The sequence below is a fragment of the Alexandromys fortis genome, unplaced genomic scaffold (genome assembly GCF_014885135.2).
Source record: "Alexandromys fortis isolate MF-2015 unplaced genomic scaffold, M_Fortis_MF-2015_v1.1 scaffold_53, whole genome shotgun sequence".
Lineage (NCBI taxonomy): Eukaryota > Metazoa > Chordata > Mammalia > Rodentia > Cricetidae > Alexandromys > Alexandromys fortis.
The window spans coordinates 511,118-537,088 of NW_026067939.1; the positions used below are offsets into that span (position 1 = coordinate 511,118).

The following is a 25,971-nucleotide window of genomic DNA, read 5'->3' on the forward strand; positions in this document are numbered from 1 at the left end:
TTCTCTTAAGCCCTAGAAGATTAGGAAGCTTTCCTTAGTGAACTTTTTTATGTGTGGTTCTTGGGATATTCTTGATATTCACTGAAGTGGAAGCAGTTATTTCTTCTTAACCTTGACCAGAAAGTATTAGCTGATCTTAAATGCTTTTAAATTCAGCTTTAGGCTATCTATTTCCCTGCAGTTGGGAATCCCTTCTCTAAGGAATGCAATACCCTTCATGGGGGAGACTCCTCCCATGGCAGAGCTGTGAAAATCTCTCTGGCAAGTTTCACCAACCTCTGATTGGTTCTGGATCCTTTCTTTTCTGTAAGTGAATTTCTGGATCAGATCCTTTTTCTTGGACTGAGTGCTTTTTTTTTTTTTTTATGTTATCTTGCACTGGCTGCTCATAGGGACCTGCCCGCTTTGGCTGGCATGTCTCTTGGTGGAGTGATAAATTGTTCATTGCAGTGGCACAATACAGTTATTTTGCTAAAATCATTAACAATTATTCGCGAATGCTTTGTTAGAAGTGTGGGACTTTCACAGAGAATGTTTACCCTTCAGCAGCTGCACATGGAGAAATTGTTGTATTATTGGTGCTTACTTTGTTTTGTTACTATATTGAGAATATTGGGAATAGCTTTTTTCCGTTTTGTTAGGTTTTGGGAAGAACATTTAGAATCCAGACTACAGCTGTTTTTTAGTGTTGCCTTTAATATAGAGTAAATGATACTAAAAAGGGAGTAGGATATTGTACAGTGATTTGTGTATCCATGCTACACATAAAATACTAGAAAAATGTTTTCTAATTCTAAACACTTTATAGTTTGAAAAATTTCAGTTTAAAGTAGGAGAGAATCCAAAGACACAAAATGTGTTCAGATTCTGCTAAATGCAGAATTGATCATTACTCTTAACCTCTCACCATTCTTGACAGAGATGTGATAGAAGCCATGTTTTATAAGGCATGAATGTTTTTCGAGAGAGGAAAACACTCCAGATAAGAGTTGGTGCCAGCGGTTTCAGCACTTAAGCATCTGATTCTGGAGGCCACTACGTTTATCCACTTTGGAAAAGGATCATCAAGAGGGATTAAAAATTTAGCACTTGACACTTATTAAGGGTTAGAGTGGAATAATTATTTATGTAGCTGGCGATGCTGCAATCACCACTGGAGTACTGCAGTCGGTTGGGCACTTTCTGTCTCTTGTCAAGGAGCCTCACAGTTTTCATCTCCCTAAGAATAAGTCTCGCTGTCACATGGCTGTAGATGCTTCCTGATTCTTTCTTACTGTGTGTGTTATCAGAGGAGATATATCTTGTTAGAGTTCTGTAAAAGGACAGCTCTGTGAGCCACCTCTCCTTGCTGTGCAGTAGCCTCCTACGTCAGAACAATGGGTCCTTGTTCTCCTGGTGCTCAGAAGAGATGAGTGCCGACAGAACCTTCATGTTATATCCATTTCGGTTGTTGGTGGTTATGGGGCTAGTTTTCTTATCTTGACTGTTGGAAAATAAAAGGCCCAAGCGACAGCAGTTGAGCCTCGAATGGTCTTCTTCGTCAGGCTGTGAAGCAGTTTGTATTGTAACTGCAGTTTTGGGCTTTGATTTTGCTTCCTATCTGTGAGGCACACAGTAGCAATATAAACTCAATCAAATCTGCTTTTAAATTCTAGAGGATTTTTGTTCTTTCTTTTAAAAATATGCACCTATCAAGTTCTTCCTAAGAGACCCTTCATCCCTAATTTACAGCCTGTTCATTCTCATTTGGAAAATCAGATAATATTATGTAGAAACTATTAAAATATTTTTAAAATCATTTTCGAGATAATTATGTGATTTTTCCCTTCCTTTTCCTCTATCCAGATCTGTCCATGCACTCCCCACCCTTTGTAAATTCATGACCTCTTTTTCTGTTATTGTTGTTTTTTATTAATGAAGGCTGAACTTTTTAAATTATAAAAAAAACTGTCTTCTATACATAATGTACAAATGGTCATGCATTTAAGAGTGAACACTATACCTCATAAGAGCACATTTTCACAGGCAAATGCTGCTGTGCACATATTTGTCAATGCCAAAGAATGGAATGCCAGCAAATGAAACGTTATTTTAACTACCGAGTTGAAAGGGTATTTCTCTCCAAGTTTTCTCCATGTCTTATCTAAAGGAGATGCACTCTCCTCTGCATCTCACTACATCTCACCAGGCACAACAAATACAAATGTTTTGAAAAAAAAATAAATACCTTTATCAGTTCAATAAAGTGTAAATAAAACTTTTCTGTCTTACTTGAAGCTGCATTCTCTGAAACGAGTGCCCAAATGGATATTTCTGTAGCTATGGCACCAGAGGAAGATAATAAAAAAGATGAATTTGAAGCAGTCACCACTGAAGTGAATGCTGAGGGCACGGCCCCTGAGGGCTTTAATTCTGGTATGAGTCTTTCTGATAACATGGCACCTGTGAGCAAAAAGACTCTTCAGACTGAGCATCCAGCAAGGGCGTGACACGAGGGGATAGCATTCAATCTGAGCCAGGCTCATGTGAGGAAAGGAACAAAGAAATGGGGTATTACCAAGCACCAGTACTGGCTATTGAAGACGGAAGTTGACAACACTGTCATTGTTGTCACTGTGTCTTTGTGTGTCAGCATATTCCCGAACACACACACACAAGCTACTCGGTCCCTGTAATGTTTCTGGTATGCATGTCTTTTCAGGGCTGCTGAGAGCAGAAGAAACAGTTTCACTCAGGGTAGAGGATACAGAATGATCAGACCCGAAAGCAATATAGAAAATAAAGTTACGTTTTCATTGTCATTTTACTGCATAAAATTCAGAGAGGCATAGCCAAACTACCCGGTCTCCTACTGCGTATCGTTGTGAGGTTCTCAACTCCCTCCCTGTCTGGGAAGTTTTCAAAGTGAGGGTATTCCTTCCTTAGTCCCTGTGAATATTGATAGCCACAGGACTGCAGGAGAGGCTGCAGGTAAATACCACTTGACTTGTGTTGAATGTAAAGTAGAGTGGATTATGCAATACTATCAAAATAAGATAACTCAACCAATGCCCAAACCTTCCTCCATCCCCAAGATTAAAATTACTATTTAATCAGAGTCCTTACAGTTAGGTCATATATTTCACTAAAAATTCAAGAAGCCATGTTTTGAAAGTCTATGTCAAAGATATGAAAATAGCCATGGACATAAAATGTCAAAAGTATTTTAATTTAATGTGGAATAGCACTATGATAAAAAGTCCTCATCTGTGTGTATCCTGTTCTCAATCTGAAGGATTGGACTGTAAAATACATTGATTTAAGTAAAGAAATTAGCTGAATTATTTTACCAACTGGACAGCAATATTATGGATTGATTTTTTTTAAATTTTAATCATACCTTGGAGTTTTTTTCCCTAATGCAGAAAACTGAAACTGTGACCTTTGCTTTAGCGTTTATAAGCATTAGGAGTACAAATCAATAATTAACTTGACCCCATGAAATTTAGGGGTCATACTCGGGAGATGAAGAAAACACCAAATGCGGCACGGACAGACACTTAATGAAGCTCAGAAGCACCTTTCATATAAATGTAATGAGTGTATCAGTGTAAAGAGTCACATTTGTACTCAGAAGCCAGTTGATCACTGGATTCTGTTAAATCAGCTGCGGGCTTCTGAAAACCAGATTTAGTAACAAGTCAGCAAAGGACTTGCCAGATGCCGAAAATGGGAACATACTGGCCACTTCACTTTGTTGATCACTAGTTGCCTCTCTTATTATCATATTCAGTTCTATGAGAAAGATAAATATTGTGTTTAAAACGCATCTATAATACTTTATTCATCGATAACTAACTTGATTATTGAGTGAGGGAACTTCAAAGTGATAAGAGATCCATGTGTTAGTAATCTGACCTTCCAATATACCTGTAAAATTTCCCTTTACTTATTTAATGCTGTTCTTCATGTGTAACTAATGCTTTTAATGCTATAGTGTAAATATATTAATATTGATAAAAGTTCTTCATATACATCTATTCATGAGAGTACATAAGTTAAAATGTTTTATGGTAAAAGTGTCTAGACCTTTGATTGGTCTTGTTCTTTGATCCTATTGTTCAGTATTCATTCAATACTTGACATGTAATTTGAAAATGTAGGACCTGCAAAAATACCCCTCCCTCCGTATTTGGTTACAATGTCTGTTTCTGACCCAGGTCAGATGGTTTCTTTTAGCTCTGCTTTTGCTTTCAGCTGCTCCAGTAAGTAGCAAATCGTCTTGTGAGCCCCAGATAGAGTAATAAGAATAGTGTAGCAGGAAATCCTTTAGTAATAATCACAGTGTATTAATCACCTGCAAAGAATGCTTTTTAAATGTCAAATGTCTTTAAGAGAAAGTATTTTCTTGAAGAATCTCTTAATTGTTTATTTTCATTGCTTTAACGAATCGCAGTATTCTCCTTAGGAACTTAGTAGCTTAGAATATAAAATTAATATTTGCGTAGGGTCCTGTACACAACACCGATAACACTTGTAAACTGTCTTTTATTTACTCATTGTTCCACTGGCCCGTTCCTTTCCTTTCACTCTCTCCAATGTTGTATACTGGAGCTTCTGGGCTGTCTGCTCATCCGTGATGTGTCATTGGCAACTTAAGATTGGCTGTGGAAAGATGATTTACACCATGGAAATTGGCAAACACTACAATCCAAGGACAACTCCTTCTCCAGAGAGCCTCTTTGAGAAAAATTAGCCTATGCTGAGTAGCCATGAAAAATTTTATTTTGATGTATTCTCGCCACATTATAGAGATATTTAACACATAGCTTATTATTTCGTGTTCCAGCTGAGTGACAGCATTTACCTTAGCCCTTCTGTGGTTCAGCTCCTGGTCTGTAATGTAGAAATAGTAGTACCCCTCTTGTAGTGGGGTGAGCTGAATAGTAAGTACACTGTCTTGCTGCACAGTGAGCACTTAGCTGGCCCTACTCTTCCCTCACTCTAGTTTCATTAGATACAATTTTAGATTTTTTTTGTGGGAAATAAAATTTATTTATTTATTTTTTATTTTTTTTTTATTTTTTATTTTTTTAATATAATTTTTTATTGAAAAAATTTTTTTCCGCCTCCTCCCCGCCTCCCATTTCCCTCCCTGTCTCCGTTTTCCCCCCTCCTCCCTCTCCTCTCCCCCTCCCCCCTCTCCCCTCCCCCTCCCTCTCCAATCTGAGGGGCAGTCAGGGTTCCCTGCCCTGTGGAAAGTCCAAAGTCCTCCCCGCTCCATCCTGGTCTAGGAAGGTGGACATCCAAACTGGCTAGGCTCCCACAAAGCCAGAACATGAAGTAGGATCAAAACCCAGTGGCATTGTCCTTGGCTTCTCAGCAGCCCTCATTGTCCGCCATATTCAGAGAGTCCGGTTTTATCCCATGCTTTTTCAGTCGCAGTCCAGCTGGCCTTGGTGAGCTCACAATAGATCAGCCCCACTGTCTCCGTGGGTGGGTGCACCCCTCGTGGTCCTGACTTCTTTGCTCATATTATCCCTCCTTCTGCTCCTCCTTGGGACATTGGGAGCTCAGTCCGGTGCTCCAGTGTGGGTCTCTGTCTGTATCTCCATCCATCTCCAGATGAAGGTTCTTTATTTATCTCTAGAAACCAATTATGAGTGAGTACATCCCATGTTCATCTTTTTGGGTCTGGGTTACCTCACTCAGGATAGTGTTTTCTATTTCCATCCATTTGCATGCAAAATTCGAGAAGTCATTGTTTTTTACTGCTGAGTAGTATTCTAATGTGTATAAATTCCACACTTTCTTCATCCATTCTTCCATTGAAGGACATCTAGGTTGTTTCCAGGTTCTGGCTATTACAAATAATGCTGCTATGAACATAGTTGAACAAATGCCCCTGTCATATGATCGGGAAGTACCCTACAACAGATGGGCACAGGCGATCGCTTCCTATGTATAACCCCAGCAGCACAGACATTAAGGGCAACATTGAATAAATGGGACCTACTGAAACTGAGAAGCTTCTGCAAAGCAAAGGACACTGTCACTAAGACAAAAAGGCAACCCACTGAGTGGGAGAAGATCTTCACCACCCCCGCAACAGACAAAGGTCTGATCTCCAAAATATATAAAGAACTCAAGAAACTAGACGTTAAAATGCTAATTAACCCTATTAAAAAAATGGGGCACTGACCTGAACAGAGAATTCTCAACAGAAGAAATTCAAATGGCTAAAAGACACTTAAGATTATGCTCAACCTCCTTAGCGATCAGGGAAATGCAAATCAAAACAACTTTGAGATATCATCTTACACCTGTCAGAATGGCTAAAATCAAAAACACCAATGATAGCCTTTGCTGGAGAGGTTGTGGAGAAAGGGGTACCCTCATCCATTGCTGGTGGGAATGCAAACTTGTGCAACCACTTTGGAAAGCAGTGTGGCGGTTTCTCAGGAAATTCGGGATCAACCTACCCCTGGACCCAGCAATGCCACTCTTGGCAATTTTAGATTTTTTATAGATTTTTCTTTTTAGATAATTCATTTTCAAATACATGAAAACCTTTTTTTTTCCAGGAAGACAAGAAGGCATTTCTTTGTCAAACACGTGAACGTTTGCCCATGGATATAAGTACATTGATTTAGGCTGTCCAGGCTGGATTGTAAATAGCAAGCCCAACTTAGAAACCAATTTTTGTATCTGTGATGCTGAAATAGAAATACATCTTGATTATTTTCCTAGCTATCAATTCCTGTCCTTTTTTAATGTTATTATTCGGGGGGGTTACAGGGAGTAAGAGTTTTTTTATTATTTCAATTTTGAACATATACAAAAGTAGAGCAAACCATTTTAATAACCCATAGGTATATGTGTTTATATATACAGGAATAAGCCAGCATGTTGTAGGCACATACTCATGGATACATCAGTGAATATCTCCATCTATTTTGTTCTATTATCTTCGTCCCTCAGTTAATATTAAGCAACGCCCAGACAACCTTGCCTTTCCTGCATACATTTTTAGGAGGATCTCCAACTTCAAATTTCTTGGCCTTATTATCTAAAATCATGACAGTAAGATCCTTGGGAGTTGAGTAAATCACACTGACACAAAGAAACATAAATGACTGTTTCATTTAAATTAGTCATTTTGAAAGTAACATTAAAATCAAGAATACTGGAAATCCCCCTAAGACGAATGCAAATGAGACAATCCTGTGAGGTCCCTCTGTAGTTATATGCGAGCTTCACTGGATGTCTAGTTTTAGAAAATAAGGATGAAATGTTAGTTTTTCATCATCTCCTCTAAGATGTATTTTGTACATATTAAAGAAAAGTTTGGGGTTCTTAAGATAACTGTTGAATAATAAGCATGTAGATATATAGAATTCATCCAAAATGTGCTGTGGAAGTCTGGGGTTGGCATTTATGATTTTGTTTTGTTAGAAATGTAATTGTCTAACAATGTACTTCATTTATTACTTTTGCTTGTGTGTGGTGTTGTGTGGTTGGACATGCCAAGGCATGCCTGTATTCATCAGAGAACTACTTTGCGGGGTCAACTCTCTCCCCCACCATTCAGTAGACTAGACATGAGCAAATGCTGGCACCAGGCTTAGACCAGCACTTTTGCCAGCCTGGCTGTCTCAGCAGCCCTGGGAATGTAATTCTTCTGTGGATTTTAGCATGCATTAAATAGTGATTGCATACTTGATGTCTTCTAGATATCTTCTATAGTTCAGAAATAGTTCTTTTATGTACATTTAAGTACGATAATGCAGCTGTTATAATCACTTAAGGTTAAAGTAGAAGGTAATGTCTTGGCATAAAGTTTATTTTGCAATAGGAATGTAGACAATATAGAACTTTTACATTGAATTATTAATTGTGTGTAGACATATTTTGATATTACAGAGAAGTACTGTGAAGAGATATTTTAAGTGGGGTGATATTTGTTGCTTTTTGTGGACATTTTAAAGGTGGAGGGAAAATAGAAAGCTAGTTTATGGTCTCTGGTAACACCAAGGATTAGCTGAATTCAACTTTAAAGATCTGCAAATGGGTATTTATTTATGTCCTTCAAATAGTAGTTGCAAATTTGCCTGGAGAAAATAGTTTCACAAGAATAGCAAACAAGTTGATGACAAAATTTGTTAAAACATGAAGACTGTTTCAAACTGTTAACCGGAAGGCTAGCCCCAATGAGATAGGAGTTCCAGAAAGAGCTGGCAAAAGTAAATGTTATACAACACAGAAAGCATACCAGGCAGAGAGCTGACAGAGTGCAACAACAGGAAGATTAGTCACTTCTAGAAGGAAAAAAAAAAAGGCGGGGCAGGGAGAGTGTATTTTAAGCAGGGGTGTTGACTAATATGCAGTTTTGAGCCCTTTGGGGGCCACAGTGGCCAAAACAGGAAATTCCAGTAGCACCAAAGACCCAAATACCCAGGTAGAAAGTTTGCAAAAGCTGGGAATAGAGCAAAAATGGGGAAAGGTTAGGTTTGAGTTTAAGGAAGCATAAAATAAAAGGCTGGTGATGTTCCTCAGTGGAGCTGATTGGCTTAACTCAGGCTGCTGTGTTGGTTGTGGGGAAAGAAAGCCCTTCACAACACGAGGTCCCATTCAGATACTCCTTGCAAACAGAAGCACTCTGAGTGTCTTGATTGTGTTCACTCTTTGAAATAAGTTTTTGCTTGTATAGAACATTCAGTTATGTGCAATTAAAAAGTACAGCTATTCAAATATTCTGAGAGTCATTTCTGTGGCCTCCTACAAGTGTTAGTAGTCATTATCTGTATATTTTATCAATGGTACTTCGGAGCCCATAACTGAAAACCAAAAAGTAAGCTGTATGCTTGCTTGTGAGTGTTGATGAGGTTCTGTTAATTTCCCATTTGTAGTAAAAGGAGTAGGGATGTGCAAGAAATGGATTTTGCTGAATCTCCTCACATGTCAAATGGGAATAATAAGATGCTTGCCTCAAAAGCACGTAATGAGAACGGACTGAACTGGATGCAAGAATATAAACTTCAGATAGCATGCTATTAATTTATTTGACTCTCTAGTCAAGTATGACCCACTGGCTTGAATGACGCATTTTTAGCTCATGAGAAAGGTGGATATTGGCAGGGACACTCTTCCTTATACTGCTTGGTTATTTGTGATGTCATCTGTTGTGTTGCATGTGTATCTATACGTAGTAGATATGTGATTCTCACTTGTCCATCTCTTAGTCATTCTTATTAATTCTGTTCAGTATTTTCTCATTAGATACCAGGACACAATCTGCCCCATTTGGGATAATATCCCTTTCTCAGTTAAAAGTATAAATTAGTGATGTGTAATAAAATAGAAGTAGAAAACTCACCTAAATTAAAGATCTTAGTTTTTCTTTTATTTTGCTATAAGGGATATATAATTCGGTATCATTATACTCATAGAAATGCAAACTTCAGTGAGCCGGTTTGCTCTGCTGGTCCTGTCGCCAGTTGTACTTTTCATTGTTCATGTGCACAAACTTTGCACAGGTAAATGCTAACGTCTCACGAAATACCCAGGTAGTACAAATGCTAAATGCTCACAAAACCCTAACTTTCCCTGCCTTCCCCTGTACCATGCGTAATGGAAAGGGAAATGTTTGTTTTCTAAACTGTAGAAGACAAATTCTATCTCAGGCCCTGAAAGCTCTTCCTTTTCCTGGAGTGGACACAGTAAGTCATCCTGAGTCACTTGAGGGTTCTCTTTAGCCAGTTTTATTTAAAGCGTCACATTGTAAGGACAAATGACTCAGGGGAGTGTAGCGCAGTTAGAGTGGTTCACTTTTAGGGCACCATTCCCACACAAATCTCTCCTTACTAAATATTTGTGACTCTTTGTTTATCCACTCTGGAAGTGCACTGAAACCTCACCTGTTTGACCTATGTGACCTCTATTTGTGTTTATTAATATTTTGTTTTCATAAGAAGCCTTATTCAAGGAATTAGGTAAAAGGAATGGGCCCAGTAAGAGCTGACGGGTATAAAGAGTACCTCGCATATTTATCTGCAAACGCTGGCTGTACTGATACTTGCATGTGAGTGAAATGTTTCCATACCTAGTGCTTACACTTGACCCTTACCACCCGCACTGCCCCTGCCATCAACAAGAAATCACTAAACAGATTGCACGAGCCCTGCATAGGTTACAAACCATAATTTATAAGTCTCTGTCCCTATTTATATATGCTCTATGACAACAGAAATGACTGAAGGATCTTCCTAACTCTCACTTAATCATGCCAAGGTAATAAAACCATTTGAACAGGAGGTAAGATAGCAATGTCATAAGTTCAGTGTCAACCTGGCCTCTCTTATTTGGACTCTGTCCACACATAAATCCTATAATCCATCTTATGCAAAAATCTCTTAATCCTTTTTGCTTACCAAAAGTTGGTAGAGTATACTTTTTTTTTACAGCATTTTTTTTGTGTGTGTGTGTGTTAAATCCAGTGTTCCTACTGGAGGCTGAGACAGACATAAATCTGTTATTAATTGCTGAGCAAATCAAGCTCGTTCTTTGATATAAAACACCACTGTGCAGGGATGCTGGGCAGAAGAGAGTGGACTAGAAACCAGATAGAACTGTCCATCCCCTTTAATGGACACTTTTGATTTTGGAAATAGTTGAGAACAAATAAGCTTACATGGCGTGTCACCTGGAGGGAGCCCACATAAACACTTAAATAAGTAGTTGGTAAACGCTGCCCAGGGGCTGTGTTTCTAAAGCTCATGGTGGAGTCGTCACCAAGGGAAAGTGCTTTCATGCCAAGAATGTACTTCTGGAGTCATCATGGATTCTTTTGGTCCGAGCTTTCCTAAGTTTCAACTGAACAAGTAGAAGCCACCCCCACCCCCCAAATCTGGACTTCGGCTCACAGCTGGTGAAAGAACTGCTTGGTGTCTGTATTATTTTTGCCTTACCCTGAGGGACCTGGCTGCGTGATTTGAACTGCCTGGTCTGATAGACTTGTGACCTCAGCTCCTTCAAGGGCGGTCACTTCGGCTACTCGGTATTCAGGGGCTTCAGCCGGTATCTCATGGGGTGCCTCTTGAATTTCTTAAGCTCTGTGTGAACTCATAATTATTGTCTCAGTCTTCACATAATTAAATCCACAGGCTGAGAGGGAATGGATATACCAGTGACCGCAGTGGTCCCCCAGCAGAGTGGGCATTGCTGGTAACAATGCCGCTGTCTTGGTGGGGCTTCCGAAGAGATGATCTGTTTAGAAACACGTGACAGCTGGGTTAGTTCTTGACAGTCTAACATTTGAGAACCCATAAAACGTTAGAGAAATGTGTTCACCTGTGCAAACATCTGTTCCTGTCTGTATATTCCCAAAGGAAGTGGACGTTGGCAGGTCCTCTTCCCATTGTGGTTCTGGCCCGACCTGCCACCCCTTGCTCCCATTCTTGATGGGTTCTAGAAGTCAGTTCTCAAGAGGATGGGCAGAAGGTGACAGTGGCACAGGAAAAACATTTTTCCTGCTTTATCAGGGTTATGATCCTAGGTGGCACTTTATGCCTGGCATTCACCTTGCTGTGCTGATGTCAAGCACTGGAGAAGCATGCCAAGAGTCCTGGCACACAGGCTTCCAGATTCACCAATAAGGATAATTGTCTACTATGCAGAGAATAGGGCTTTCATGTTCATAATTCTCTAGTAAGCCTGTGATAGTAATATATTAATCTCTTTTCATTTCCCCTTGAGCTATTTAAATTCCAATGAAATAAATCTTGTTATCTTTTGTATCTCTATGATTGAACTTCTAGACAAATCATTTGAATGCCTGTTAATGATTCTACAGGTCACGTTATCCAGTCATATTCTAGTGAATAGGAAGTAAATGATCAATGACATCAGAATGGGAAAGGAAGTATGGAAACAGAGAAGCATTGCTTGTTCTGTAAAAATCACAAGAACTGATGTTTCCCCGTGTAGTTAGAATGTTGTACAGGTTATGAAAACGGTGGCCTTTGCAAAAGTGTTTCTATTCCAGGAAGGCAGGTAGAGTATTATTTTAAAATTGACCCAAATCTCATGGTAGCAATTATTTTATGTGGTAGCTTTCTTTCAGCAACAGGTTTAGGTTAGTTAATTTGTTTGCTAGGGGAGAGGAGGGTAAAGGAAATATGGAAGAGTAAGTGTGGTTTCCTTAGGATCCAACGTTTATAGAATTGGAAACTTAGTATCTCATAGTAACAGTATTTGTGTAACTTGCTTGGAGAACAGATTTTAAGTGTGATCGCAGGAAAACACCCTGTTTTGTCTCTTAGTGTGGGATAAGTGCAAACACATGGGTGGTTTGTGTGGGTGTGGAGCAAACAAGAATGCTTTGGCTAGCGTCCTGTAGGGTGTGGACCTGACACTATTCCAGCTACTGCTGCCACCGAGGACTGCTAATACTGTGGCATGGGAAAATGGCTGACCAGGAAGCTCCCAACTGTTAGTGCTGTAGCAGTTAGACGGGATGTGGATGTGTTGTTTAAGGGAAGCACCGTGAATCCTTTTCAGTGGCAGAAAGAAACTGTATACTATCCATTGAAGATGAAGCGTGAAGTTGGCTGATGGATGCTGGTGAGTGAGGCAAATGGGAAGGCAGCTAACTAAGATGTTGAGAGATAGGCTAGCATTGCAGGATTCCGTGGGAGAAGAACCTCTGAGGCTAGGTACATTGAGAGCTCGCTTAAGAAAGGGGTGTTCCACACGTCAGTGCCTGATCTGTAGCTTGCTTAGTTAGCGTCCTAAGTAGAGGTGCCATTTACTCACAGATCAGGCTAAGGCTCAAACTGGATTGACAGTCAATCAAAGGGATAGAGTTTTCCATAGAATTTTTATTCTGTTCTTTATCTTTTATTCTTGCCCTTTGAGTCACGGTTATGCTTTCTTAGATGAAAGTAACTATTTTCTTTCCACTTCTAATGCACACCTGCTTTATTCATACTAGTAGGTTATAGATTTTAAATTAAATTGATGTGCATGGGTCTTGTCAGGAACATTATTTTCAAGTAGAGAGAATTATGTAAGCAAATTAGTATAATAATGCTTATATTAATCAGATAGTGTCTTACTTTTATATTATTCATTAATACTCTGAATGAACTAGTATTTTCTGCCTTCAAAATAGAACTCATTTTTGGTATAGAGATACATTTTCTCATGACTTGTATCAGGCACTAATAACACAGCCATTAACATCTTGTGTGTTTTTTTCATAGTTTGGGAGAAATACTAATTTTAAATTTTCCCTAAGTCTGTAGACCACACCTTTTCCAGACTAATTAGCCTATATTAATAGATACCTAAGAGATATTTTTCTAAGATCTGCAACAGTTACATTTGAGAACTAAATGTAAATGGTAAAGGCTGTGGCAAGTAGTGCTGAAACAAACGTGTTCCAAAATCTAAGCCTACTGAAATAGGACTCTTAAAGGGAAATGGAAGGCTGTCACAGTATCTTAGTGTACAAATGGCATTTGCTGTGCATTGCCTGGAGACCAGGCTCATCCCCATAGCCAACTACAGGTGGGCAGAAAGACTTCACAGTGGTGTCCTCTGCCCTCCTTGTATGTACTCCTCCACATGCTATGTACACACACACACAACCCCCCCCAGAACAAATTTCTAAAAACAGAAATTGAGATTCTTTGTTCTCTTTTTAAAATCCCAATTTCTTCCAAATTAACATGCTAATTGCTTAATGAGAGCTGGCTATATGGTAGCATTGTTTCTATTTTATTTTGTTTTATAACAATATCTGGTTCTTGGTGACTTATTAGACATAGGTAAACTTCCCTTCCCTCTAATAAATAGCCTTATTTAATATATTATTGACTGTGTATGGGGAAGGGAATTAACTTTGTTTAAAAAGGTTATTTTAAACATTCACTAAATTACTTGAGCTTTTATGTACCAACCAAACAGGTTATTGTTAGCAATCCAGTTGCTCTGAAATTGAAGTTGATACCCAAAGTGAAGAATTACACACACAAAGCTATCATTTTGTCTTTTCACACCTATGTCCAGATGTCCATAAGCAAGTCTAAAGTATTGCTCATCGTTAATTTGCTCATAATTTTGTAAAGTGAAAATGCCCAAGTTATCACAGTCATTTCCATTTCATATATAATAGGTATTACTAACATCTTCTCAACATTTATACTTAGTTTCTAAGTTTCATCCTGCTTACCGAAGCAGAATTGCCTGAGATCTATCTCCTGCATGATCTAGTGGACATAGTAAGCAACTTGCATGGGCTCCTCAAGGCTTTGGGAGCAGTGCAGTACGGGCAGTCCTAGTCTTAGACATGAGAGGTTCACTGGACTGAACTGACACATTTGCCTTTCCCCTCTGGTTCTCTTGTCTTTCTTAGCTTCATCTCTTGCCCTTCTTAAGCCTGTACATTCCTTAAATACCTGCCTGTTTTTTTTTTTTTTTTTTTTTTTATCAGATTCTTCTCTTTGTCAAATTCCCTGTTCACACTCATCTGAATCTGGTTGAAAGTGATATAGTTGATGAAATATATGTTACATAATTAGAAAATAATTATTTCTCTCAAGTAGTTTTTAAAAAATCTAATTGAGTTTAATCTGTGTCTTCCTATTTTCTCTTCCAATTCTACACAGCATTGGCTTTCTACCTCTTGCCTGTGGACCAACTTCCTGAGGGTGTTTTTTTTTAACATTTATAAATTAATTTGATATGAGGGTTGCAATGACTGGGTGTAGTAGTTTTATGCCACTTTTGGAATTTTAACATTAGTACCGCAGGCATGCCATTCCATGTGTCCCTCACTTTTCTTTCTAGAACAAGCTCTCTATCCCCTTCATCCATGGCTTTCTGTGGGATGTGTCAATGGCTGCCCCATGTATTTTGTTGCAATTCTCCATTGCTTCTTGTGTCCTGGTGGGAATCTTGGTGATTGTTCTCAGTTGCTACCCGAACTCTGTGCTGGTTGCTGCTCACTTCCCAGGGTCTTGTGCTGGCTGGTCATGTCTCTACCTCCTTGGCACTGCCCCTTGGTAGAACCATGGTCCCTGGATGGCTGCCTCTAAACCCTTGTGAGGGTGGGGAGTATTCCTCCCCCTGCTGCTACAATTGAGCTCTGTGTTGGGTCCCACAGAGCCCTCTACACTTGCTTCCATTTGCGAAGGCTTCCCGAGCTTTGGCTGTGGCTCAGTGGTCCTACTGTCCAAACCCTGAAACTTTCCTAGCTTCGACACTCAGTGGTAGCAGCAGGTGTTGGGATTTCTCCGACTCCTAAGGCCTTGGGAGGAAGAGAGTGGCTGTTGACATAGACCTCAAGAATTTTAAGAGTACGCCAGGAAACTTCTCCAGAAGATATGTAAAAGGTAAGATTCTGATTTCTCTAGGAAGTTATTTCAGATGCAAAGAAAACAAAACCTCTAGCTGTGGGTTTAACGTAAATGGATTTTAGTAATGAATACATAGAGAATTCTTGTTTGCTAACACAGCCAAAACTTGTCCTTCAATGGACAAATACTTACTGCAAACATTTTTGGGGTAGGGTGATTTTGTGTGAACTTTGCTTTTCTATTCTATTTTATTTATTTCTATTCTTATTTTATTTATATAAAATTTTGGCATTGAACAAACCTGAAAGTATTTTACTTCATGTTTTGAGTTTGGAATTTTAAAGCATCTTGTTTCTCCATCTCACAGTCTTCTTTGTGTCTTTAGTAAGATTGTTTTTTGAGATTTCAAATGGATAAAATAATAAAAATCTTCTATTTTATCAAAAATTCCTGTATTTTAGTTACCTTTTCATTGAATATTTAAAACAAAAAAAATACTAAACGAGTTGCATGCTTCCATTCTTCTAGCTAGAAAGCAGGAAGTGCAGCGCTGATGTGACACACACACACACACACACACACACCAACTCTTCCTCAGAGTCTCTAGTGCTGGGACAAGTGGGAGCCACTACCTGAGCCTGTTTGCAGTTTTCAGGGTTATCCCTCTATGTCTAGTTAATGAGGGAAACGTACCTGTGAGTACATACAGGATCTGCATTGGGTGCTAGTCCTGCTGTTTCTGAGCTGTGGAAGGAGGTACACAGAAGTACAGCACTGTGCCTGCACGTAGCTTATTTCTAGCATACTTCACTCTGCCCTCACAGGCACTGATCTGATTTCAGCATTACTATCAATTCATAACTTTCAAAACCTTTTTAAAAATATAAATCTAATATCTTAATCAATACTCTTAAGCTAGAACCAAAGTTCAACCTAATTATAGTACTATAGTGAAAAGTATATCCTTGCTGTTAACTTTGCGAACTGAAAATATATTTGATAATATTTGTTTCTATTCTGTTTGTGTTCAGCCCATTTAGTCATTTACAGACCAAGGTGTGGAGAACAAGACTAGGAGATTGCATCATGCTGAAGCTTGCCTTGTGTGCACCTCCCTTGCTGTATTTTTCCAGAGGGAGAGCTTAGATTCTCTTGGGGTGAAATAACAGATGAATATAAGAATGTAAACTCTCAAAACTAATGAAAATACCTGTAAATTAATGGCCAATGGTAGTTATTTCAGGAAGAGTATGAATTCTTGAACATAGTAAGTATTTTCATAAAATAAGATCCAGACCCCAGCTTCTGCATAACTCAGCTGTGCTGAAACTTAAACACTGTCCATCCCTGCCTTTTTTCTTCTTCCCTGGAGTAGAGACCTCTAGGGGTCGGGGGTGGTGATATTTACAGTAGATGTTGACTAAGCAAATATAAAGTTTTTATTATTTATTTTACTCACTGTAACAATTAAGTCAAAGTCTGTAAGCTTCATTAGACATGCCCATGTAGAAAAGAAATAAAAGAACAGACCTGTGCTCTGTCAGAGCTGCTGAATGGAAAGATAAATGCAGGGCTATGACCACATGCTGATACTTTAGAGATTTGTAAAACACTCCTATTTATTAGTCATTTTTATATAGCGCTAAAGGCATATTGATCAGTTTTACAGAATTGAAAGGATCTCTTTGTTAATTTCATATTTTATTGATTGTCTACCTTTGAATCACATCTAATTTTTTTTCCATAGGAAACTTGAGGTAGGGATAAGAGAGAGGTAAGAGAAGAGTAGGGGAAAGGGTAATAATACCTATATCTGTATGAAATCATCAAATAAAATTTAAAAAAAGAAACATGATACTATTATCATTGGATCGTGAGGAGGAGCAAAGTAAGACATTATGAAATTGAATATCCCACCATGGTCTTTACCCCAGGGGCTCACTGGCCCACCATGGTCTTCACCCCAGGGCTCACTGGCCCACCATGGTCTTCACCCCAGGGCTCATTAGCCCACCACCACCATGGTCCTCACTCCTGACTGACACCAGAAATTGTAGCTACAAAAGCTGACTATAAGATTTTTGCTCTTTGAACACCTTCAGCATTGAGTGCCAGCCTTCTGTTCTCATCCTTTGGATAGCTCAGTGCTACCAAGGGGAATCAACACAGCCCCCACCCAGTTCATTTTAGGCTGCTATCTGGCTTTGTGACCTTGGGCTGCTTAGTTGCAGTCTCCTCTCAGCTATAGTCTCACCCTCTCTAAAATATGCATAATATTATCTCCTTGTCAGAGTTTTTATGAAGATTTAATGAGACAGTTTGTGCCAGCACTTAGCACAGTGGCTAGCATACAGAAAATGGTGAAAGTGTGGCTGTTACTATGTCATTTTTTTCCAAGGTCACACTGCTGGAAAATGATTGAGTCACAACTCAAATACAAGTGTTTCTGAATAAAAAAGTAAATGAAACTAGAATAGATACACTCACATATGCACACGCACACAAGCTACTACAGAAACTGTAAAACAAATGTTATACTCTTTCTGGACCTTGAACCTTAGTCTTCCCTCTCCACTGATACACACACACATGCACGCACACACATACATGGATGATAAGTGTTGAATGCAGAGGTAGAAGTAAATACCATTGAGTCTAGTGAATCACATGAACTCTTCCATTGAGAATTAGAATTTCACTTCCAGTGTTTAGAAGCTGTGATCATAAACAAGTTTCTTAATCCCTCTGCTCTTCCTTATAAATTATGTTAAAAATAATAAAATTAAAGAATCATTGCATGTATTATCACAGACATTAAATGATACAAATACAAATTAAAGGCTCCAATAACTATTGACTCTTATTAACTGTTGACTGAGATGTAAACATTTTTTTAACCGCATAGTGTGTCTTTAATCAAATTGGCATGTCTGATTAGTGAAAACCATTCTGAGGTAGATCAGCCTTCCACTGTCTAAGGACTAAAGTGTGTTCCCTATTAGAGCTTTGTCATGACACAGACAGACAGTGGAAAAGGGGGAAAGACATCAAAGACTGAACCCAAATAATTGGAGAAGGGAAGACATTCTTTTCATCTTGCCTAATGTTTGCTACTAACACTGGATAGTGGGATAGAGTCCCAGATAGTGAGAGAAATGGAAGCTACACAGATGATAGAATATTCTATCTTTATTCTTTTTTATTGATTTTATTGAACTATACTTTTTTTTTTCTACTCCCCTCTCATCCTCTCCCCTCCCTTTCAACCCTCTCCCATGGTCCCCATGCTCCCAATTTACTCAGGAGATCTTGTCTTTTTCTGTTTCCCATGTAGATTAGATCATGTATGTCTCTCTTAGGGTCTGTCTAGGTTCTCTGGGATTGTGATTTTTAGGCTGGTTTTCTTTGCTGGTTTTCTTTGCTTTATGTTTTAAAACCACTTATGAGTGAGTACATATGATAATTGTCTTTCTGGTGGTGAATGCTGTTAGGATTTGCTGAAGGAGGCAGAGGCAGGAAGATCACGAGTTTGAGGCTAGCCTGGGCTATCTCTTTATTCTTTGAAGGAGAACCCAAACTAGCAGTGAAGGCGCATCTTGAAGAGAGAGAGAGTCATCAAAATTAAAATATCTGGATTTAACTTTGAATGCTACCCGCTGGTATTGGATTCAAGGTGTTGCATTATTTTTTTCAACGAGGTTTTTGCTACTCTTTGACCTCTTACTAGATTTGAAAAGCTTAAGACCAGGGATTTATGTATTGATTTATAATCTCAGCACAGTGTCTAGGAGAAAGTGGACACTTACGTTTAATTAGATTAAAGGAAATCTATTACAAAGATGGGTAAAAAGATTAACTTTAGGATATAATGGTGCCAAAGTGATTAGAAAGAAAGGCTATGACATGGGAAGCATGGGGCCCCACAAATCGCTAGGAATGAAGGGACAGATGAGGACAGATGCTGCAGGTTGGAAGCGGTGCGTGGTCGAGTTTTCCAATGCCTGGCCGAGGAAATGTAGGCACTGAAATGTGCTGCACAGCAGCCAGCATAGGAATAGCGTGTTCAAAGTCACTCACGAGCACACACATCGCGGCTGAGGAAGGGAGAACTAAAGGAACCCCTCGACATTTTATGTTTTTCATGCTGAAAAATATACCTAGCATTAAAAATTCAGTTTGAAAAAAAAATTCAGTTTGATGCCAGAATATGGAGGGGCAAAGTATTAGAAATATGTCATTGGTGAATATTTTTTGAAGAAATTTTCAAAACATGGTTTAAAACATACAATATTGTGAAATTGTAATTTGCAACAAAAACGTCATGGAGTTATGTGTATGAGAAAGGGTATAGTTCTAAAAAGCTGAAATGTTTGCAGGGGGTTATTGGAATAGCTTGATGCTTGTTTTGTATTAGAACCCTAACTGCTCATTTGATGTTTATTCACAGATACAGTATGGTAACAGAGTCTCTCATCCTTTATTAAAACAAGAAGACCTAAAAAGAAAAAAAAGCAAAGGAAAATGCTCCATATTAAAGCAAACACTTCGTGTTGATTCATCTCAAACTAAGGAGGAACTGGTGCTCCCTTGGGCTGCTAACCTGCCCACTGGGCTTCAGTCACACACTCTGTGATTAGCAGTTGAGGCCATGTACAAAAGGGGGAAGGAGTAGGACCATTCTCTGGCTTCTGTAGGAGTAAGTTCAGCTCTATGTAAGAGGCATTCTGGTGTCTGAGCTACATGCATTCACGCCTTGTATTCAGATTCTGGGGAGTGTATGCTGTTGCCCGTAAAGCGCATGTTTAGAAAATATCAGGCGAGAGTAAAAATCAAACCACATGAGCAAATGTTGCATGAACATTTGTGTCTTCATTTGAAAAAGACCATATGTTGCGGCAGTGCTCCAGTAAGATTCAGAGTAGTGCTGAACTTTCAAGAATATCATCAGAACAAACTTAAACCCAGAGCACGTTTCAAAATTCTTTGCTCTAAAAACATAACACAGATGTAAAGGTAATCATAGGATTGAGTGTGAATGGAAGAAAATTAGAACTCATGTGCACCTTTTTTTATATAAAAAGTGGGGATCCTCTGGGCCGCTACTATTTTTGAATGTGACTGGGTATGGCCTCTTCGTTTGCCTTTCTGATGCTGATGTTTGAATTACACAGTTCTGCTATACAAGTTTTGTGTCTTACTACTTTTAGTTTCTGTTGGCAGCTTGCTGTTTTTGTTTTAATTAGGTGGTAAATTATTGATATTTTGGAAGCAGTGCATATTAACTAGTAAAAATGAAACCCATTATAAAATCTTCGACACATGAATAACTTAGATAAATAGGGTGCAGCTTCCCATTTCTTTGTCATGGAATGTGTGTGTGTGTGTGTGTGTGTGTGTGTGTGTGGCAGTTTAATTTGCTTTTTTTCCTCTGTTTTAAAATATAAGGTAACGCAGTGTAAATGAGATCAGTGAAATCTCTCCCTAAGGAGAATTTTGTCTGGAGAGGAAAAAAAAAAGTGCTAAGGGTGAAAGTATTGTAAACTAAATATAAACTTCTAGATCACGTGATGTAAATTCCAGAAATTTTATCCCATTTCTAGTAAAATTAGAAATGTCCCAGTTCAACCTTGTGGTTAAGAATATCAGGTCCAGAGCCAGAGAATCCCGGAAACCCTCCATCTGCCATGTGACGGTGGCATTACCCATCAAGGTTCCTGATGTTGTTACACTGGGGAACACTAATTTCTGGTCTCTGCAGTGGGTACAATAATAGACCACAGGTTTCCTTGAGGATTACATAGACATTAGAAGTGCATTGAGCCATGCCTGAAATACACTGAATACTAAGAAAGTTGCTGTTCTGCTTTAACTTCTTGTTTAATAAGAGAGATCAGAGGGAAGTGGTTTGAAAAGGCAAATAGAACACAGTAAGAATCCATCGAGCCTAGAAGTCAGCAGGGTCAGATCTGTGAGGAGCATGAGCTCACAGCCACGGGGGAGTGAAGAGAGGGCGCTAAGCCAGAGACAGAAATCACAGCAAGTCCTTGGCAAGGCTGTTGTTGTTTGGTATGGTGCCCCTTTGGAAAATGTTACCTTTCCCTCGCCGAGCCTACTCAAGGGCAGTCCTGCACGGTGAACTATAGTTGGGCAACATCCTGTGGCTACCTTCGGATAACCCTAAATATTCAGATATTTCATATAACATAATCTAGATTCATTAGTTTTGGAACATTCCATATTTATTTTCTATGCATTGTCCTACGTTTTCCTATGAAGAGTTCTTTTATAGATTTTGCACTTGCTATTGCCATTTGGAATCAGCCTGATGAGTATCACTAACTGCGTATACAGTCATTTCAATGTTTTCCAGAGAGTAACTCCAGTGGTAGTTTCTTTTGTTTTCTCTTTCTTTCTTTCTTTCTTTCTTTCTTTCTTTCTTTCTTTCTTTCTTTCTTTCTTTCTCTATTTCTCTCTCTTTCTTTCTTTCTTTCTTTCTTTCTTTCTTTCTTTCTTTCTTTCTTTCTTTTTCAGGCAGGTTTTCTCTATGTAGACCCAGCTATCCTGGAACTCAAGGCTGTTCAGTAATTTTTTAAAGTTGTTTTTTTTTTTTTTTCTCTGTTTGAAGCTCACAATATCATTTACTTTAAAAAGTAAAGTTGGATCAAAAAGGAGACCATTAAAAACACTGACATAGAAAAGCTTCCCGCAGTGGTTTCTGAGTCTGTGATGAGCGCTCTCAGGCCTGTTCAGTGCAGTGGCTATGGTGACACGGTCTGGCCAACCTGTACACAGACTTTTGTTGCATTGAACCCTGAGAAATTAAGTAACGTATTTTGCATTTTCAAAGTCCGATAATGAATGATTGATCTTGTTTCTCACATGCAAGTACAACTTTGTCATTATCCTAACACTTCACAAACTCAGGTAACAACAACAACAACAACAAAAAAAAAAAAAACATTAACTTTACTCAGATACTGTTAAGATGGCAGCGTAGAAACAGATCCCCTGAAAAAGACATCTAAGCCCAGAGGTAGTTGACTGAGAACCATTCTGGAACAAAAATTATCTAAAACAAATATTTTTTACTGAGGTCAAAGTCACATTGAAAACAAACCACAGCAATAACATTTTGAAGCTGGGCCTAGTAGCACAGGCCTGCAATCCCAGCTGAGTGAGAGACCAATGCAGGGTAGAAAAGTCAAAGCTGCTTGGGATACAGAGCAAATTCAGCAGCCTGATTAACTTAGCAAGAAGCCTTGTCTGAAAAAGAAAGAGAAATATTTTTTTTAAAGTGTTGTGCTTAGACAGTGGTATTGCAATTGCTTAGTGTACACAATACTCTAGACACAATACCTAGAACCCCAGCACAAAAAAACACAAACAAAAGAAACTAATATCCAAGACTTGATTATTTTAAAACTGGTACTATCTTTGTAAAATTAATATTTTGCAAGTCCTCAGATTGGAATGAAATTATCCTTGTAATAATATTTAAATGATAACTTTTCTTCATTTTAAAGCTATATTGCATTTAAGTTTCGTGTTTTTCATAGGTGTTATTCTGCTAGTAGCTAAGATACATTGATTCTTTTAGAGACAGATTAGTTTCTACTGAAGCTTGTTTTAATATACTTGTAGTTTTCAACGGAAGTTGGAGCCTTCTAGCTAAGGAGACTGGAAGCCAGGTGAGAAGAGAGCAAGCAAAGCTTGCACTTGTCGTGAGTTCTCAGCTTTCTAAGGCAGTTTGGGTTCTGCACAGGGCTGCCTGGAGGCTGTGTTCTCTGGAGGCGCCATCTTGCTTCCTCAAGCTTTATGGGGCTAGTGAAGAAAGTGACCTGGGTATCTTGTGAAAGGTCTCAGGAAAGCGATGCCCAGTGAATGGAGGCGTAGAAGAGGGCTGAGAATCCAGTCTTTCCCCCTCAGTTTTACTGTTTCTCATTTAAAAAAAAAATTAAAGTGGAAAAGAAAATTATTTTTAATATTGGTAGTGTAAATTTTTAACCTGCTTAAGATAGCAAAGAAGAGTTCAAACACTATTTTCTATTAAAGTACATCGTATGATATTTAAAATTTGGTCCTAAAGAATTCCACACGTACTTCCTAAGTGAGAAAGCAATGCGGTGGGAGGGAAGGTGGGTACAGAAGACGGAACCGTCTGCTCCTTATGGAAAAATGTATTTTTAACCAACACTAGAGAATGGAGGATGTACTAGGTCAACAAGTGTTTCCTGAAATGGCTGGATATGCCAAATGTGTGTTAATGGCTAAATGTATATATGAGTAAAAATTTATTTGGGTGAACAAATAAATGACCACATTTAGTAAGTTGTGTGCTCTTACACTTCCTTGTTTTAGGAAAAGTAACCAGTTTTAAGTGCCACAAAACTTATTGAAATATATTAAAAATTTATTGAATAGCTTAACGTAACACTGAATTTTAACACGAAAAACAAAACACGTTAACACTGAATTTTAACACGAAAAACAAAACACGTGTGTTGGACCTTGATACAAACACACGATCACAACCCTAGCTCTCTGATCTGCGCTGTACTGGAGAAGTTCCTGACTTTGTTCTAACTAGAGGAACCAACTGGAGGAGAGGGGCTGGCTGTCATTTCTGACTTATCTAATAATACGAAACTATGTAGTTCCTACTTTTCATGGTCATCCATCTTGAACAATAAAATCACACAGCCCACTCACATGCACTTAGGGAAACAGGCAGTACTTTGGAAATGGTCGGGCTTACAAAGCAGGCACACAGTCTTTTGTATTGTGCTCTTGTTGCTTCTTTTCCATGTGGTGGTAAGGAAAAGTATCAGGTAGTCACCCCGAGGATTAAAATGTTACCAGTTGGGCCTGGAGCATTGCCTTTTTCTAAGATAAGAAACATTTTTAATTTTTTTGAGAATTTCTTATACTATAGATTCTGTATTTGCAACATTTCCCTCTTCCTTCCTTCAGTGTTTCTCATGTCTCTCCCATTCCTTTTCAAGTCTGTGACCTCTCATTCTTTGATTATAATCAGGGTGGTGTGTGTGTGTGTGTGTGTGTGTGTGTGTATGTGTATGAAGTTTATAAGAACAAGCTATTGAAATCATTTATTATTGCTCTTATATGTACTTAGGACTGACTTTTGGGAATTTCCTAATCTATCAGGATCCTCATCCCTGAAGAAAACTGAGTCTCTGTTCTTCACTAAGTATTAATTCCCTGTAGTTTTTCTAGAGCTAAAGCCTTATGGGATTGTTCCCATCCACTTTACCATGTGAATTTGGTGGTATCAAGTTTTAGATGATATAGTTTAGGAAGGGAATCGAGTGTTAGCTGAGAAAGCAGCACCGTGGGGGCTGTTGAAGAATAGTGAAATAACAGATTGTATTTCCACTAAATGAGGTCACAGGCATCCATGGAGAGCCAAGGCATGAGAAATCTCTAACTGGAAAATGTGGGTGAAGCTGGGGCTGTATCAGAAAATTCAGTACTCGAATCTGAACTTGAAGATAGCCTGACACTGACTTAGAGAGAGTATGATGGAGACTCTGTCTAGACAATGAGATTGTTTTTACATTATCGACTCAGTACTTTGTCTTTGTCTGGGTGATCCACTGCCTGGGTTCTTGGTTGTTTTTAATAAGCTTAACAGAATATTGTGAGGGAAGGCCTTTGTCCTGGCCATATATGCACTGGCTGAACCCTCCCCATTCAAGGGCCCTGATGGACTCAGATGCAATGAGTGGGAGTTGACCAGCACGAGATGGGCTTTGCAGGACTGCCCCACAACCACAGTGCTTGGCCTCGAGGCTCCTTACCTAAGTGAACCTCAGTAGTGATTTCCAAAACAAATGATATTATATCAGATATTTTTGATCTTGCAAAGAATATTACAATATAACAAAACAACAGAGAGCCCAGAAGCAGATAATACAAAGGCACATAATTCACTGTAGAAAGTGTAAATCCTTGGTTAAAACAGAAAATAGATAAAACAAAAATTTGCAAAGCAAATAGTTGCTGAGTGCTATTTCTAGCAGCCAGAAACAAAACCAAACAAATCTGAATTCTTATTGTCTTCCATGTGTGCTTGGATAAACACAAGACCTTTACCAGAGTAGTCAGATTTGTATGCTAGGCTACCTTATGGCAGAGAAGGCTGGGTTTGTCTTGGTGATTCTTATTTTTTTTTCTATGAATTAAAAACTTCTGTGCCAAGTGGTGGTGGCACACAATCCCATCACCCAAGAGGCAGAAGCAGGTGGACCTCTGAGTTCTGCACCAGCCCAGTACAGAGCAACTTCCATCACCGCCACCAAAATCATAAAAAAGTTTGTGTTTCATAATATAATTTCATAGTTGAGCTGTATTTCTTAAATCTCAACAACTCCTTTGTTACTGTTTATTTATATATTTATATTACAATGATATTTAGAGTCATACTCCTGTGTAAACACAAGGGAGGTGTCTAATATAGTTTACTTAAAGGCATACTGCTGGTTTTTAAGTCATGCTGTGTTTTCAATACTATGTGACAATTATGCCACCTGTAATTCAGGACTATATCGAATGCCTCCCGAAGGTGTCCTTTAAGGAATGTCCAGGTGTTATATCATACAGAGAATCCACACTT

The 25,971-nt window shown here is 38.7% G+C and overlaps 1 protein-coding gene across 24 annotated transcripts in view; it reads left to right on the forward strand.

Moving 5' to 3' along the window:
* The window catches only part of Mbnl1 (muscleblind like splicing regulator 1), a 172,599-nt gene that overhangs the window by 74,368 nt on the left and 72,260 nt on the right, over positions 1–25,971 (forward strand). The window contains exon 2 of one of the 24 annotated variants that reach the window (XM_050147549.1): positions 15,146–15,374. The exons of the other annotated variants lie outside the window; for them this stretch is intronic. The gene's annotated coding sequence lies outside the window, so the exon portion shown is untranslated. The remainder of the gene's footprint in view (positions 1–15,145; positions 15,375–25,971) is intronic. 24 annotated transcript variants of the gene reach the window in all.